The sequence below is a fragment of the Epinephelus lanceolatus genome, chromosome 1 (genome assembly GCF_041903045.1).
Source record: "Epinephelus lanceolatus isolate andai-2023 chromosome 1, ASM4190304v1, whole genome shotgun sequence".
Classification (NCBI taxonomy): domain Eukaryota; kingdom Metazoa; phylum Chordata; class Actinopteri; order Perciformes; family Serranidae; genus Epinephelus; species Epinephelus lanceolatus.
The window spans coordinates 33,758,706-33,774,376 of NC_135734.1; the positions used below are offsets into that span (position 1 = coordinate 33,758,706).

At 40.6% G+C, this 15,671-nt stretch overlaps 1 protein-coding gene across 3 annotated transcripts in view; it reads right to left on the reverse strand.

Annotated features, from left to right (window-relative positions):
- gli1 (GLI family zinc finger 1) overlaps positions 1 to 15,671 on the reverse strand; it is a 75,483-nt gene that overhangs the window by 39,855 nt on the left and 19,957 nt on the right. The window lies entirely within an intron of this gene.

Here is a 15,671-nt window from a genome sequence, read left to right on the forward strand (position 1 = left end):
CACACTAATTCCCTTTCTGGGGTGAAATGTTATTTTTTAAGGATTTATATGTATAAAATAAATACAATTTATAAAATATTTTGATCTGCTTTCAGTGGCCTCGCCTTTAACCTGCCACGGGAGGTAGTAATAGTGCTGAATAAACAGGACAGTCTGTGGGACGGGATCATAGGCGGCACTGATTTGACAACATGTTACGCATGTGTCCCACAACGGGAGATTTAAAAGTAGCTGTTAGCAATTAGCAGCTAACTCGAAGAAAAACAGCGGCCATAAATGTCCGCAAATTGGGAAAACAATGAGGTCCAGGAGCTCCTTACCATCTGAGCAGAGGACAAGATCAACTGCCATATAACAGTGACGGTAAATGATTGTTATTGACAAGTTAATGCCATTGTTGTGGTTTATAAAGTGCTGGGGACGCATATGTTTTTTGTCACGCCCGTCATGTCTCTTTTGATTCCACAAAGCTGTGATGCAGTGTATGGTCACACGCTGAAGTGGAATGATTTTGCTGTCGTTTGGGTCTGTGTAAAAATACAAAGGAGGCATAAAGAAGGGACTTTAAGTGGCTCTTTTGCACTATCTCTGTGTAAAAAGGTTTAAGGACTCCTGTCTCACTTCCTAGTTTCCAAAAAAGCGGAAAAGCTGCTCAAGTAATGGTAAACTTTTTATTACTTTCTGATAAAGTCATGAAATAATATTTCTAACTAGTGTGTCCCAACCTTAACAGGTCAATTCTGCAACTTTGAAAAATAAAACTCACTACGACTTCTTTTAAATATAACTTTTTGTCAACCCCGTACAATGTCAATTCCGTCACATCCTCTGACATCCATTATGTAGCTATTCAAGGAGAAATGTAATCACTGGGAAGTTGGCCCATCACAAGGTTTAATAGTCATGATTTTGATCTTTTAAAAAATATTTTCCCAGCCCAACTGAAAAGGGAAACTAAAAAAAAAATCAATGTTTTGTCCCAGTTCTCAAGAGTGTGTGATCTCCATCAAACAGGCGACCACATTCACTGTCAATCTACTCCAGCTCTCACTTTTCTAAATAAAACTTTCTGGATTTTAAACTGTATAATAAACTTTGAAGTGTTTAGTAAATAGTATTTGAGACAATAACTTCTTATCAATGTCTGCTTGGGACTTGGAACTTTTAAACCATAGGGAAAAAGTCAGATTTCAGACACACACACACACACACACACACACACAAGATTAAAATTATCTTAAGAAACATTCATATCGAGATGGACCCTGCCTAAGGACCCATGTATCCATAATATCACAGGATACTATTCTCAATAAATAAAAACACATTACATAAACTGAATAAAAACTCAGCTTTAAGACTTGAACTAGGGGGAATTAAAGATGAAAGGAGGGCAAGGAGAGTACATTTTTACCACTGTTTCCTGTAGAGAGGGAAAAAAAGGAGGCAGAGTGATTCACTTGAGATGGAAAAAATCTGGCGGCAGTAATGTTGCTGTGCAGCGGGCGACTCACAGTCTGCGTGTGTGGTATTCATGCTCGCCTTTCTCTTTTACAAAGCAGGGATGGGGTGAATCGGAAGGGATGGAAAGACAGAGAGAGGTAGAGAGGTAGAGAAAATGAGAGTGACAAAGAGAAACAAGTGAAGAAAAAGTGAGTTGATGGAAGAAGAGAAACAGGGAGAAAAAAGAGGAGGAGAGAGGGAGCGGGCAGTTGAGCGGCACTATGCTTGAGCAGTCCTTTTGACTGAGGAGAGAGGGACTGGAGACCTATTGTTGAAATCCCATTCCTCACTGTATTGTCCGACCTTATCAATGTAGGGTCACCAGGAACAATGGTGAACACTCCCAGAAGTTCTCATGTGTTCACAGTGTCACTGCAAACACAGAACGCAGGTGTTAATTTTTTAGGAGGCCAGAAAGAGTGCATAATGTCATTTGGCTCTCACATAGTAATGGTAATATTATAATGTTGATGATGATGTCATCAGGGTTAACTCGGCTGGAGCTTGAGACACTTTTAACAGCTCTGAGCTCTACAAACTGGAGGTGTGGAGTTTGAAAGAAGTGGACATTAAGGAGGCTGGGAGGGTCTAATATAAGATGCTATTGAGTTGCATCATGGGAAATGTAGGATCAAGTGTTTTTAGAGCTTGACCCAAAACTAAGTCTGGATATCTTGGCTTCTGCTATTTCAAATTTGGCCATGTGTTTGTTTGTTTGTTTTTTTTGTCAGTCTCTTGTGAGTCCCCTGATTTTTAAGAAATCAGTTTACTGATAATTTTATTTATGACAATAATAATTCCAAGTGTACTGATCTGCATATTGTTCCTAGAAAAGTACTGCTAATCAGTACACATTTAATCACAGCTTGAAAAATATTTAAATAGAATAACTAAAATGAAATTTTTATTAGGCGCAAATCATTTATGAATGTGTCAAGTATTTGATTATATTTAAACAATTTAAAAAAATTATTAATTACTTAGTGAATTACTTATTAATACCATCCAGGGCCCATGCATTTTTATACTCATTAATAAAATGGAATTGTTTATGCTTCATCATTGTAATACATTTTTTCTTAGCGAACCACCAGGGTTTGACTGAAACAGCAAGAACATAAACCGCCAGTGTAAAAACAATACAAACCCACTGTCTGCACAGATAATACCATAAAAAGACTCAGCTCTTTACTATGGGTGTCCCTTGGAGGGCAAGGGAAATCGTTGTTCTGTATATATCGATATGAAAAACAAAACATAATAGCTAGAGTATTTAATCTTTTTGCAGCTAAAAGCTAAAGCTACTTTCTTCTTACCTTACATGTATTGCATGTATGGCTGTGGGAGATTGTTATTTGCATGATCCTATATGTATATATATATATATATATATATATATATATACATATGTATGTATGTATCGATCTAAAATAAAAACCATAAAAGCTAGAGAATTTATTCTTTTTGCAGCAGAAGGCTAAGGCTCATGAAAATGTTTTGTGCAGTGCAAAACCAGGCGAAAACGTGTAGTGGCACCAGAGGAATTAATAATGAAACTATCAAAACACCTCTGCACTCTGCTCAGACAAGTTAGCATATCTCAAAACTAAAAGAATGTACATAGTTCCAATAACTTATAAAGTGTTAATAAGCGTTATGTTGATTTTTATACATTTAGAAATCTTTCAGACCAATATTTTGTTTTGTTTTTTTATAAAACATCCAACTTTTAGGTTTTTTTAAAAAAATATATTAATATGACACAAGTTCAATACTTTTATCAGTTATTATGGCTAATGATTAACATAATCTTTTAGCTGAGGTTGTGCAGATTTTGAGGATATGAGGTGTTTAAAGATACTAAGAAATCACATCACAATAAGCAAAAATACCAATATAGGCACTGGTGGATCATTTCTACTGCAGAAGTCAGAGGGCAACATGACACAGTGACCGAGGCTGATGTAATAATAGGTTACATGTAAAATCCCTTTTGAGTTTTGGATGGTTAAGTTGAATTTGTTTTAATTCCTACAGCATCTTATCCATGTCGCTCGAGGCCGACTAGAAAGAAAGAGAGAATTCCACCTGTGCGATGGCAAAAAAAAAAAAAGCTCTTGGGTCACCAGACGTTTCTTATTCATTACCAGCTATAAAGCCTGACAAAGAGAAAGCTTCTAGCCCTTCTTCTGCCTCTTCACTCCCTCGCTCCCTCTCTCCCTCCGGCTCTTCATGGAGAACAGAGAGGGGAATCATTCAGCGGCTGAAAAGGTTAAAGTCTAGCCGAGGGCTGGAGTTCCTGCGTCTGCCAGGGGCACCTGAAGAGGGGCAAACATTTACCGGCAAAGAAAAGAAGAGGAGAAAAAAAATCAACAGCCTGCCCGAGAGCCGCAGGGTCCGCAGTGAGTGGCGGTGTAGGGCCCTTGGAGAGTTTGTCTTGTAATTGAGTCAATTGTTGACCCCCTGTTCAGCCTGCCTCTGCAAATCTTGGGAGGAAAAGCCTGCCGAATAATTAATGTTCTCTTTCCTCCTCTCCCTCTTGCTCTTCATCTATCTATCTCCCACTCCTCTTCAGTACCCCTTCTCTTCTTCCCTTGTTTTCCGTTGTCTCAGAGGATAATTGTGCTGTGAGTCAAAGGCAGTCATTTAGAGGAGGGGGGCTGTTCAGGGATCTGCTGAGGCTTACAATCTTCTTTTCACCCCAAATCTTTCTTACCCCCCCCCCAACACTCGCTCTCTCCTCTCCGCTGCATTCTCCCGCTTTTTCATTCCTCCTTTTGTTTGCACCGTGGGATGAATTTTAATCAGTCCACTCACCACCTCCGATCTCAGTCCCCCCTCATTTTTTTCCCTCTCATTCCCCAGTCTGGCCACTCGTTCCCTGCTCCCAACTTATATCCAGCACCGCAGCACCTTCTCCCCTTACCACTCCTGCACTGATCAGCCCCTCAAAAGCTCTGAGAAAACAGGGACGCAGATATAGCCCTTTGATGACGAGAGGAGTGGAGTATTTGTCACTCCAGGTTTAGCACAGGCCAAATGTGTTTAACAGGCACGGGGGACAGAATTGGGAGAGAGGGAGAGAAAGTAGGCGAGAATGACAAAAAGAGGGAGTTTAGGGAAGAAGAGGAGGAGGAGGGGGAGGAGGAGGAGGGGGACAGCAGGACAGAGAGAGGAGGGTCGCATTCTGTTTGTGAAGAGCGATCATTTTTAAATGCCTCCTTCATTCGAGAACGGTTTGTTTGCATAAGGGCTCTAGTGTTGTGCTCCTATTGTGCTGGCTTATCCCAAGGGACAGTGCAAGCCAGGGACACTGTTGTCATTCACATTTCACACATTTACTTATTAGCAGATGCTCTTAACAAGAATAGTTTGACAAAGACCAAGTTGAAAAGTGAGAGTAAAAGCATATAACCATGGGAGGAGCGAGTGTAACATCCACTGAAAAAACTTCAGGAAAGTAAATTACAGGTAATCACAGATGAAGTCCCCACAGTAGAAGCTAGAGGCCACCACAGCCAACACATGTAAGCTTCCTGAGAAGCCAGTGGTGACACTTACGACAGATTTTTTTTTTCTTTTTTAACGAGGTCCCACAGCCTGTCCTCGTTTTCTCTCTGCAGGCCACAGGCGGTCAGCCTGAACATTTGTCCCAGTCTGGCTGGTCTGCACCAGCTGAAGACATTTACGAGGGACATGAGAGGGTCAGACAGCCTGATTTTTTTTATGGTGATGTCAGGATGTCCGCACTAAGTGTGATAACTTATGGAACAAATTCATAAACCACAAAACACCGTGGGCTCTTGATCCTTGTGGTGATGTTGTGATTACATGTACAGTATGTTTGATGGATTTACTGTTTTAAGGCACTTGAGTATTTCCATTTCTTGTACTTTTACTGTACTTATACTATACCAACACCATAAAACATTCAAATGCCCAGTGTGTAGAATTTATGGGGATATGTTGGCAGATATGGAATATAATATAATAGGGTGTGTTTTCTTTAGTGTAAAATCACCTTAAAATAAAAAATGTTTTTGCTACCTTAAAATGAGACGTTTATATCTACATGGGGAGCTGGTCCCTGTCCACAGTAGTTGCCATGTTGCACCGCCATGTTGCTACAGTAGCCCAGAATGGACAAACTATACACTGGCCCTAAAAAGGTTTATTCACATTTTCACATTAGCCACTGTAGTTGGCAACTCCTCAGCTGAAAAGCATTGAAAATACAATGATTTTCAACCTGAAAGTGCTTCAGTCAGTGTTTTTACCAGTTTAATTCACCGTGTCTGCTGGTTTTGAAGAGGAGGAGACCTCCCCAGATAATTCAGCTCCTGCTAAAAACCGTCTGCACATCTGGATTTTGTGTTATCAAAGAATAAAGATGAGCACACATTAGCAGGAGCTGGGCTAGCAACCATTGTCCGACGAGCCAAACAGCATTGGGGAAACATTGTTTTGTTTTGTTTTTTAACATAAAACGGCTTTATTAAGTGTTTTTAGCAGTTTAAATCACCAGATCTGTTTGTTTTGAAAAACAGGAGACCTCAGACGAAGCTCCTGAACAATGAAAACTGAAGGTATGCTAACCAGGAGATCACACTTGGCACATGGGAGAAGTTTCAGCTGGTTGCAATCTGCAATCCTCACCGCTAAATGCCACTAAATCCTACACACTGCTCCTTTAAAATGGTGCTTACATGTTAATGCTTCAGTAATATTACAATACAATACAATTGAACAATATATATAATTACTAGAGACTAACCTGATGAATGAGACAACACCCTTTTAGATCTGGTGTTGCACAGGGAGAGTAAAGTCCTCACTGCCTCCCCCTCTCTGTCTCTCTCTCTCTCCGTCTGTCTCTCCACTATCCGCTGCCCTCCTTGTGGAGTGTTTGTTAGGAAATCCTGAACAAACCGCAGCTGTTTGTTCTCTCTTTGTCGATGACGGGTTTTTATTGACTTCTACTATTGACAATCGCACGACTCCTGTTGGCCTCGCACAAGCTGGATAACGCTGTGCAAATAGGTGTATGTACACACACATTCACAATCTGTCCGAAACACGCTCACAACCTGTGTCCAATTCACCCCGAGCACATTTGGGGGGGGGGGGGGTGGCATACAGAAAAGATAGATTAGAAAGAGAAGAATACACTTTGTATATCACCGTAAAATGATTGTGTATGTGTGTATGTCTGGTGGAAAATACCTAAAGCTTGACAATAAAATGGTGTAACAGACGTCTTAATATCTAAATGACACACAGTGTGTGACCAAAGGTATGTGGACACCTGAATGTTACATCCATATGAGACTGTTTTTGTGATTTAAAAACATGGACATTAATGTTGTTCTTCCACTTTTCCTCCAAGCTGCTGCTATGCTATTAAAATATCACTGAATGCTTTGGTCAGAATGGTTTTCAAAGCTGCATTACAGTAAATTGATATAATTTTCTGTTCTAGCTGTTCTATTAATTATTTGCCTTTATTCACTTTGTCACCATATCCACATTAAATGGACGGCACTTGTATAGACCCACTCAAAGCAATTTTTACAGTTCACATTCACCCATTCACACACGTACTACTGAGTAACTATTCACATGCTCTCACACACAGATGGAACAGCCATCGGGAGAAATTTGGGGTTCAGCATCTTGCCCAAGGATACTTCGACATGCAGACTGGAGGAGCCGTGGATCGAACCTCTGTTCTTCCGATTGGCAAACGAACCACTTTATCTCTGAGCCTCAGCCACCCTGATGATTATTAATCAAAAAATTTATTGTGTAAATATTTTGTGAAAGTGCCAATAGTCAACTCTACAATATCGTTGGAATATCGATCACAGTGGATTTGGTCAAAAATATTGTGATATTTGATTATCTCCATCTTGCTCAGCTGTACTCAGAGTTTGATTGGTGATGGGTGGGATTTTTCTGGGATGATTTGCGGTCATTTCAATGTTTCTGAAATATTAAGTACATTCTTGACCAAGGACAGGGGTGTCCATATACTTTTGGCCATATAATATATGTCTTCCAGGGTTTCTAAAGGCATAGATACAACAGCAGTTCACACTACAACAAAACTAGGACTGGGCAATCAATCAGATTTTCTTTTCAATCACAAGTTTTGCTTCCAACGATAACAATAAATGAATAAACAGGATAATCGAGACAAAATTATCATTGTTCACAATTATGCTCTTGTTTTGTCTGGTGTTGTAAATCTAGTGAATCCCTTTCCTCTGTGGTGGTGCACGTGGCGTTGCCAACGTCACAACTTTCTTGCTAGATTTAGTGACTATTCAGACCCTCTTGGGGACTAATTTTGGAAAAGCAACTCGGAACAAATTCAATGACTTATTCAGACCATTAGGGAAAAAGTGAGAAATACATCAAAGATATTATATTGTAATTTATTTCCATGCATGCTGCTTTGAGTAATCGCAGTCCAAGGCTGTCCTGCCTGTATTGGGTCTTGAATTATTTTCAAAGTTCAAGAAGTTCAAGAAAATCCACTGTTAAAAAGACGAGTTTTCAAGTTAAATAAATGCATGATGTTTCCAAAGTCAATGAGTAATCATGTTAAATAATCTTGATCTCAGTACTGACCAAAATAATCTTGAATATGATTTGTGCCATAATCAAGCAGCCTTAAGTGAAACACAGTTGTAATAACCTGTCATCGTCGCCATTCACAGCCATTAAACGCATCAGTGTGAGTCCAGTTAACTCAAACAGGAGAGGGAAGAACTCTCCAGATTCTTTGGCTCTGACTCAGAGCTGAAGGTTAAGAGAACAGGGAGTGAGAGAAAGCCAGAGAGCGAGATGGAGTAGTGAAAAAGAGGTTGACAAAAAACACACAGGGAGCGGAGCAGAGCTTCTGTGTCAATGAAGGAGATCATGGATGCCAGTAGGGGGCTCAGCCGTCAGCACAATAGACCCCCAACCGAGCCAAAACCCTTAATACCCATACTCCTATTTCACACATCTTTACAAAGCACCCATACAAGCCACATCCACCTCCCCCCGCCTCCACACTCAGGCCGTGCCCCGCGATTGCAGCAGGGGTGACAATGGCGAGAAAACCCTCCGTGGTACATCTAGGGGCCATCCGGGGACTCACGCAGGGGCCATCAGGACACCTTGTCTTTGTGTATTGGAAGACAATAGCGACATCTCAAGGAACAGTAGTAAAAGCTTCCTCTGTCCTGGCAGGGAGCTGTTAAGAATGACAGGGGCGTCAAGTGTCGGTGATAAATGGGTCATTATCATCTGATCTAAGGTGAAGTGTGGAGCTGATAATGAGTCGCTGCGTCAAAATCACAGTTACCAGTGAGAGCCTGTTGTGCTGCCACACAAATGACTGTCGCGACTGTTTGAGGACAGCTGATGCTAGTCAAACTGAAGTGGTTTCCTTAGAGGTTTTGATACTGTGATACCCGGATAATGGCAATGAATCTTGCAGAATTATAGTATGAATTATACATATCAGTTTGAGTCTCAACACTTAAAGGTATACTATGCAGGATTTTTCTAAAAACGATGCCTCTCAATCATCTCTTAGAACCCCTTAGAAGTTTGTGGCAGTGTACATGGGCGGATTTTGAGACAATGGGCCCCTGGGCACAGATATAATAAGGGCCCCACCACCTCTCCTATTTCTCTATGAGGTAATTGTGTCTTTTTGTGTCTTACTGAGGAAATTTTGTGTCTTCCTTGGTAGTTTTGTGTCAATCTATAGTTGTTTTGTTAGTTTTTGTTTTTTTTTAGTTATTTTGTCTCTTAACAGTTCCTTTGCATCTCTCTGTGGTCATTTTGTGTCTCCTTGTGGTGGTTTTATTTCTCTATGAATTTATTTTGTTATTTTTTGGTTGTTTTGTGTCTTATTGAGGAACTTTAATGTCTTCCATGGTCTTTTGGTGTCTCTTTGTGATCATTTTGAGTCTCTCCCAGATTGGTACATATTAATTTGAGTGACGTTTTGCAGGTGAAGGCCAGTGGGCCCCCTGATACTATGGACCGCTGGGACTGTGGCCAGTGGGCCCATACAGTAATCCATCCAAAGCTGTGTATTTATCTTAGGAGACCCTGCCCTCTCCCTTTGTTTTCTTCATATTTTGCTGCGTTCAGGACGTTCCTGGGTACAGCACCCAGATGAGGTTGAGACTTTGTAAAAAGGAAGCTACGAAAATCACAGACACAGAGCCAAAAACATGCAACTATAGTAAGTAGACAAATTGTGTTCCAAAAAGAGTATGACCTTGAGTGGCTTTTACTTTCACTGGCGTGCACTGAAGGACAGCATGGGGTTAAAAAGCAACGCGGAAATGGCCTGTTTTCTGTTGGACAGTAAGATGCTGGCAGTTAGCTTACTTAGCTTGCAAAGTATCAGCTTTTTTATTTAACAAATGTATCGTTCCCACAATAGTACAGGAGCTTGCAGTGGACATACAAGCAGTGTATGGAGGAGAGTTTGAATGTAACCAAATTCCCACATAGTATAGCTTTAAAACATGTAACAAGACATGAATACTTTATAATAATGATCAGAATTTAGTTATTTTCCTTCCTGTTAACAAGCTCCACCACTGAAATATTTTAAATGACCCTAGGCGTTATTTATTAAAGATCTCAGAGTCTTTTGGGTGTGATCTGGACGGTGCAATGGGAGAGACATGCAAACATTTCTCTTCTGCCAAAAGAAAACATCTTGAAAAAACTAATCGCTGGGAGCGGGGAGGAAAAATATACCTCAACATCCTGGGCAGCTCCGAGGGAATTCTGGCTCAGGCCCAAACACTGGAAACAGGGTGAAGAAGGCCGGGCTTTGTGGAGTAATGAGGTAGGGAGCATAGTGAGGGGCGTTAGGTAACTAAGAAATGATTTGCATTGGCAAAAATGTGACCTTTAGTGAAAGGGATGACATGAAGCGTTCAAGACACCTTCAGAGAATGGTGATCTTTGTGTGAAAGCAGGAGTAATTTGTCTTTAAATCAGATTGCTCTTCTAATTAAAACTAATACTGCAACATTTCTTTTCATTAGCCTCTTTGCTGCTGAGGGAGCTCATTGCATCAGTACCCTTAGGGGCATTCACAGGCTAACAAACTAGCCTTTAGTCATGATCTAGCTTAGCTCCACTAGCCTCTCAACCCAGCTACTGGCCTCCACTCAAGCAGACCCCCTCCTCCATTTACAAGGCCCTTCAGTGGCCGGCTGGTTGCTAGACAATGTGCTTGGTTATGTAAAGACCCTCCTGCACACAAAAGCCAATGTGGGCGCCTGTTATGTGCAGCTCTTCAGAGCCCTGGGTCAGTTAGCAGAAGAGCCCTGGTGCTAACACTCCAAGTTAAAAACGTTTGTTCTTCAATGTGTTTACTGAGAGGAGAGGAGAGGAGAGGATGGACCAGTGAATTATCTGCTACTTGCTAATTTCACTTCCCCTCAACTTCCAAACCCCACTTGGCTGAGGTTAAACAACTCCCTTGTTGACCTATGGGTGTATTAGAGGGTCGTGTTAGTAAAGGTGAGCGTGTGAATGGATGCGTGTACACGTGTACGCACACGTTGTGCTTATTCTTATCGCCAGTTACTCTGGTTTTTACATATCTCACAAGAACACCATGTTTTCGCAGTCATATCTCAATAGTGACAGCCCTGAATTTTAAAGTCTTGTCATATTGTCATGTCTTTAAAGTCATGTCTGCTGCATGAAGAAAATTAAATCAGTCTAATAAAGCACAAAACACTGAGAATGAGCTGATTGTAAGCAGGCTGTTCTCATTCTCTGTTCTTATGTATTCCTATGAAAAGTAATACACCAAAATTTGTACATGGCAAAAAACCAAAACCTCAACAACATACAAATCATACAACCACAGTAACAGTCAGACCAGCTCTCCTTCCCTTTACTTTTGTTCGTCAGTCCTGCCAACTGGACACCCCAGTGAATGAATTACATAGTACTCTGGGTGGCTGACAGTGAATGACACCACTGACATAAGCCTTTTGAGTTTATGTTACATCATATGAAAAACCAGGAGCTATTTATGACCGACTGTATTTGGTGAGAGAGAGACATTCTGTCCGTACAAGAACAACGACATTATGTCCTGCCAAAGCCAAAATTAGAGCTTAGTACAAGAGCATTCTCATATCAGGCTTGTCTAAGGACAAATAAACTAAACTAAAAATAAAATTATTTTTAAAAAATAAATAAAGACAATAGAAACATGTAGCTGATGATATAGTTCATTGTAAATAAGTTGGTTCCCTGCTGTGTACAGGTATCCATTTTTGTACTACGTATAATGTGTGGGCTAATTATGTTCGATGACTAGTCCAGTTGGACTAAAAGAGAACAACAAATTAAATCAAACTACTACTGGTGAAATCATGAATATGTAACAAAATGTTTTTCATTCAGCATGTCTGCAGTTAGTTATCAAATTAAAAGAAAGAAGTGTCAAAATGTAGGGGTGTACATTATATATCAGGCCGGAAGATTATCGACCAATAATAGGAAATTTGTTATAATTTATTATTCTGATAATAAAATTATCGCAGATAAATAGTGCGGCTCATACAGAACCACATTGCTTCCATTGACTTAACTGGTGCAGCATCTAAACCGCTAATAAACACAGAGAGGAAGAGGAAGAGCAAGCCCAGCATAATAACTAGACAGGTTTTTGTTTATGTTATGTTAACAATAGTGGTATCAGTAGGATTTCATTAGGTCAGAGCCATGGAATATTAAGCAATCCGCCTTTGCTCACTACATCTTAACCCAGTGGTTCCCAACTGGTCCAGCCATGGGGGTCCAGATTTCTCCTTAGTCATTAGTTCAAGGTCCACACAGTTTAACATATTCAGCGTCATGCTTTCGTTCGGCCATGTTGTTGAACTAGTTTGCCGTCTCTGTCAAATATCTGTCCATTAGTCACTCACTCTACAACAGGAAACGGCACTCCAAAATGAAAGTTCTGTGCCAGAAATTTACTGTACTTTACAATAAAGTGTGTTTTTTACAAACACGACAAGTTTGAGAGTCACTTGCGGTCCATTCAGAATGGATCCAACCTACTTTTGGACCATGACCCACCACTTGGGACCCACTGTCTTAGCCTTTCTTAACCCCAGGTGTGCATAAACTACAGGTTATGATCTTCCTTTTAAAATACAAAAATGTATGAATATACAAATAAGTATGAGGTGCTTAGCTGGTGGTTTGTGAAACTGTCTACCTTTTTTTCTTGAGGTGGTAATCTCTAGGCACCTCATGATTCAATTCAATTCCGAATCAGAGGGCTACAGTGTGGTTATGAAACAATTATGGAGGCATCCAACTGTTTAAAATCTGTACATGATTAATTTTTTCTCACTGTGTGACTACTTGCTGGATTGTATCCACCTGCGGTTGCTCACACTCAGCTGTCTTCACCAAAACTTGAGAAGTCTTCCAGATTAGAATGTAAACACGATGCAGATGTTCACGTCCATTTCATCATCCAATAGGTTTAGCTGTAAGGAATGTACAGTCTGGTCTTACAAAATCGTTACAGGGGATCATGATGTCGTGACTTGGGTTTTGAATTTCTGATTAATGACATTTCTGCATTGAGACAGAATCTTTCAAGAGAGAATCGCAGTGCATCCAAGAATGAATTCTTTTCCCCCTAACCCTTGTATTTCTGTATGTTCAGGTTGACGGTTTTCTTCATTCTGAATCAATCAGAGAAGAGGAACACAACTTATGTGTGTGTCTCTGTGCAAAGGTGACAACAGACAGCAGTAACCCTCCAGGCAATGACATGGTGGTAAGCCACTTACCTCAGACGCACCACCAGTCTGCTCTGATGGCCAACCAGCAAGGGAAGAAGTACTGAGGTAAAGCAAGCCACTGTGTGTGTGTGTGTGTGTGTGTGTGTGTGTGTGTGTAAAGGTTTGACTTAAAGACACACAGCTTTGCTTACACAGAAATACACACAGATCCCGCTGATGTTTGTACACCACAGACTGTCTCCTAACATGATGACTGTGAGCGATCAGGCATGATGTAGAACCACATAAACATGCCAGAACCCTGACTGTGTGAAATTATAGTACTGAACAGTTCGGTTTCAAGCAAAAACCCACAAAATTAGTTTCCTGAGTTTAAAAAACAGAGTGAAGAAAATATGATTGAGGACATTTGTTAATGTGACGATTTGTTTTTGAGTAGAACGCCATGCTAACGGCTTCTTATGAAAAAGATTTACCTTCAGGTTAACTCCTACAGAGGATGAAAACCAAATACTTAAATATATTTTATGTGTAAATATTGCAGCTGAAATAGCTATTTTAGTAACTGATTATTTTTTATACAAGCAAAAATACTAAAAAGTTTTTCTAATGTGAAGGTAAATCAGTAATTCTGGAGGATTTGTGGTGTTGTTCGAATAAAATCACATATTTGAGGACATCAACTTGGGATTTATGAATCTGCCATGCTTTTACAAAAGTGCTTTACAAATGAAGTTCATGCATTTGGTCGTGTGTTTGTGTGCGTAGGCCTTTGTGTGTATCAATGTGCGTAACCGTCTGTCTGCTGCTAATCTTAGAAACTACTGGACCAATAAGCCTAATATTTTGTATGCACATTTATGGCTGTATGCTCAAGGATCTCTTGTAGTTGTGGTGATTCACAATTGTTGAAAAACCTGTTTTATTGACTGTTTAATAACGTCACTGACTGCTCATTCCTCACTCCTCTTTACCTGCTTGTAGGGGCCACAAGTTTTCCGTAAATCAGCTTGGCTAAAAAGAAGACTTACAGTCAGTTGCAGGCAACATTTTGGCCTTTGTTGTGGCTCAGAAACTGACATCCATTGAAAAGTTTGGTCTCATTTGGCACCGAAGCATCTGCCTATTAATTCCATATCTGTTATGTTAAGATGTTAAGTGGAAGTCCCTGTATTTGTTATCTGCGCCGCCATCTTGACTGTAAGGGAGCCTGGAGTTCCACCGGGCCCAGCTGCAAAAATGTTTTGTTCCCTCCACCGCACTGTGTCATAACACCTACATAATTGGCAAGATTAATCTATAATGAAAATAATTGTTAGATGCACCCCTTGAAAATATTTTCTGATATATAAGAAAACTAAATCTCTTGTTATACAAAACTAAACTTTGCAAGTTGGTGCCAACTAAGTTTATTTGACTGTAATTTTGATTGTAGATCTTTGATTTATGAGCTGTTGTCATATGAGAGCAGATTTTGCAAGCACGCACAAACATGTCCTGTGTTTATCTCAATTAGGTGAATTAATAGTTGTACACTAATGAACAGCACTGGTTACTGGGTGCAAGTATACACACTATTTATTTTCCATTGCAACAAGAGATAGTAAATGTTCCAGAGCGTCTTGTCCCTGAGATAAAACTCACAAAGACAAAGTTGTGTTTAGGCAACCTGAGATGAACCTGGACCACTGTGAACTCCTGCTAATGTGGGTTTTTCATCATGTCCTAGACAGTCACCTCCACCCACACAGAGAAAACACCCATATCTCTGACCATCTATACATACACACACACACACACACACACACACACACACTTGCACAAGGAGACAGCCAGACACACACAGACATACTGTATAGGCACTTACATGCACACTCTCACTGTGAGACCCAATCACCCCCACACAAACTCAGCCTGACAAGCTGGAGCATGTGTGACAGAGCTCGTTGGTTGGAAACAGACATCCCTCTGCCCTGAGGCTCGGCTCTATCCCACAGGAAGCTGGAGTGTGAGCTGGGACACACAAGACGAGGGAGGGAGGAGGGGGCAGTCGCAAGGACTCAACTCACCACCAACTGGAACTTCATGTGAAGGGATCTAATGACTTGCAGATCAGTTTGTTTGTAATTACGCATTGATTTGTTAGTGCTACTTAAGTTACTTAAATGATGATGGCAACAAAAAGTGGCACAAGAAATGGGAGAGAAAGGCATCTGACATGTGGGTCAAAGATCCCTGGCTCACAAGATCAGGTGTAGACCAAGGTTCACTGAACCAACACTCATGTTTGCACTGTAAATATGAAGCTACCATCACCAGTCGGCTAACCTAGCTTAGCACAAAGGTAGCTCTAGGTACCTC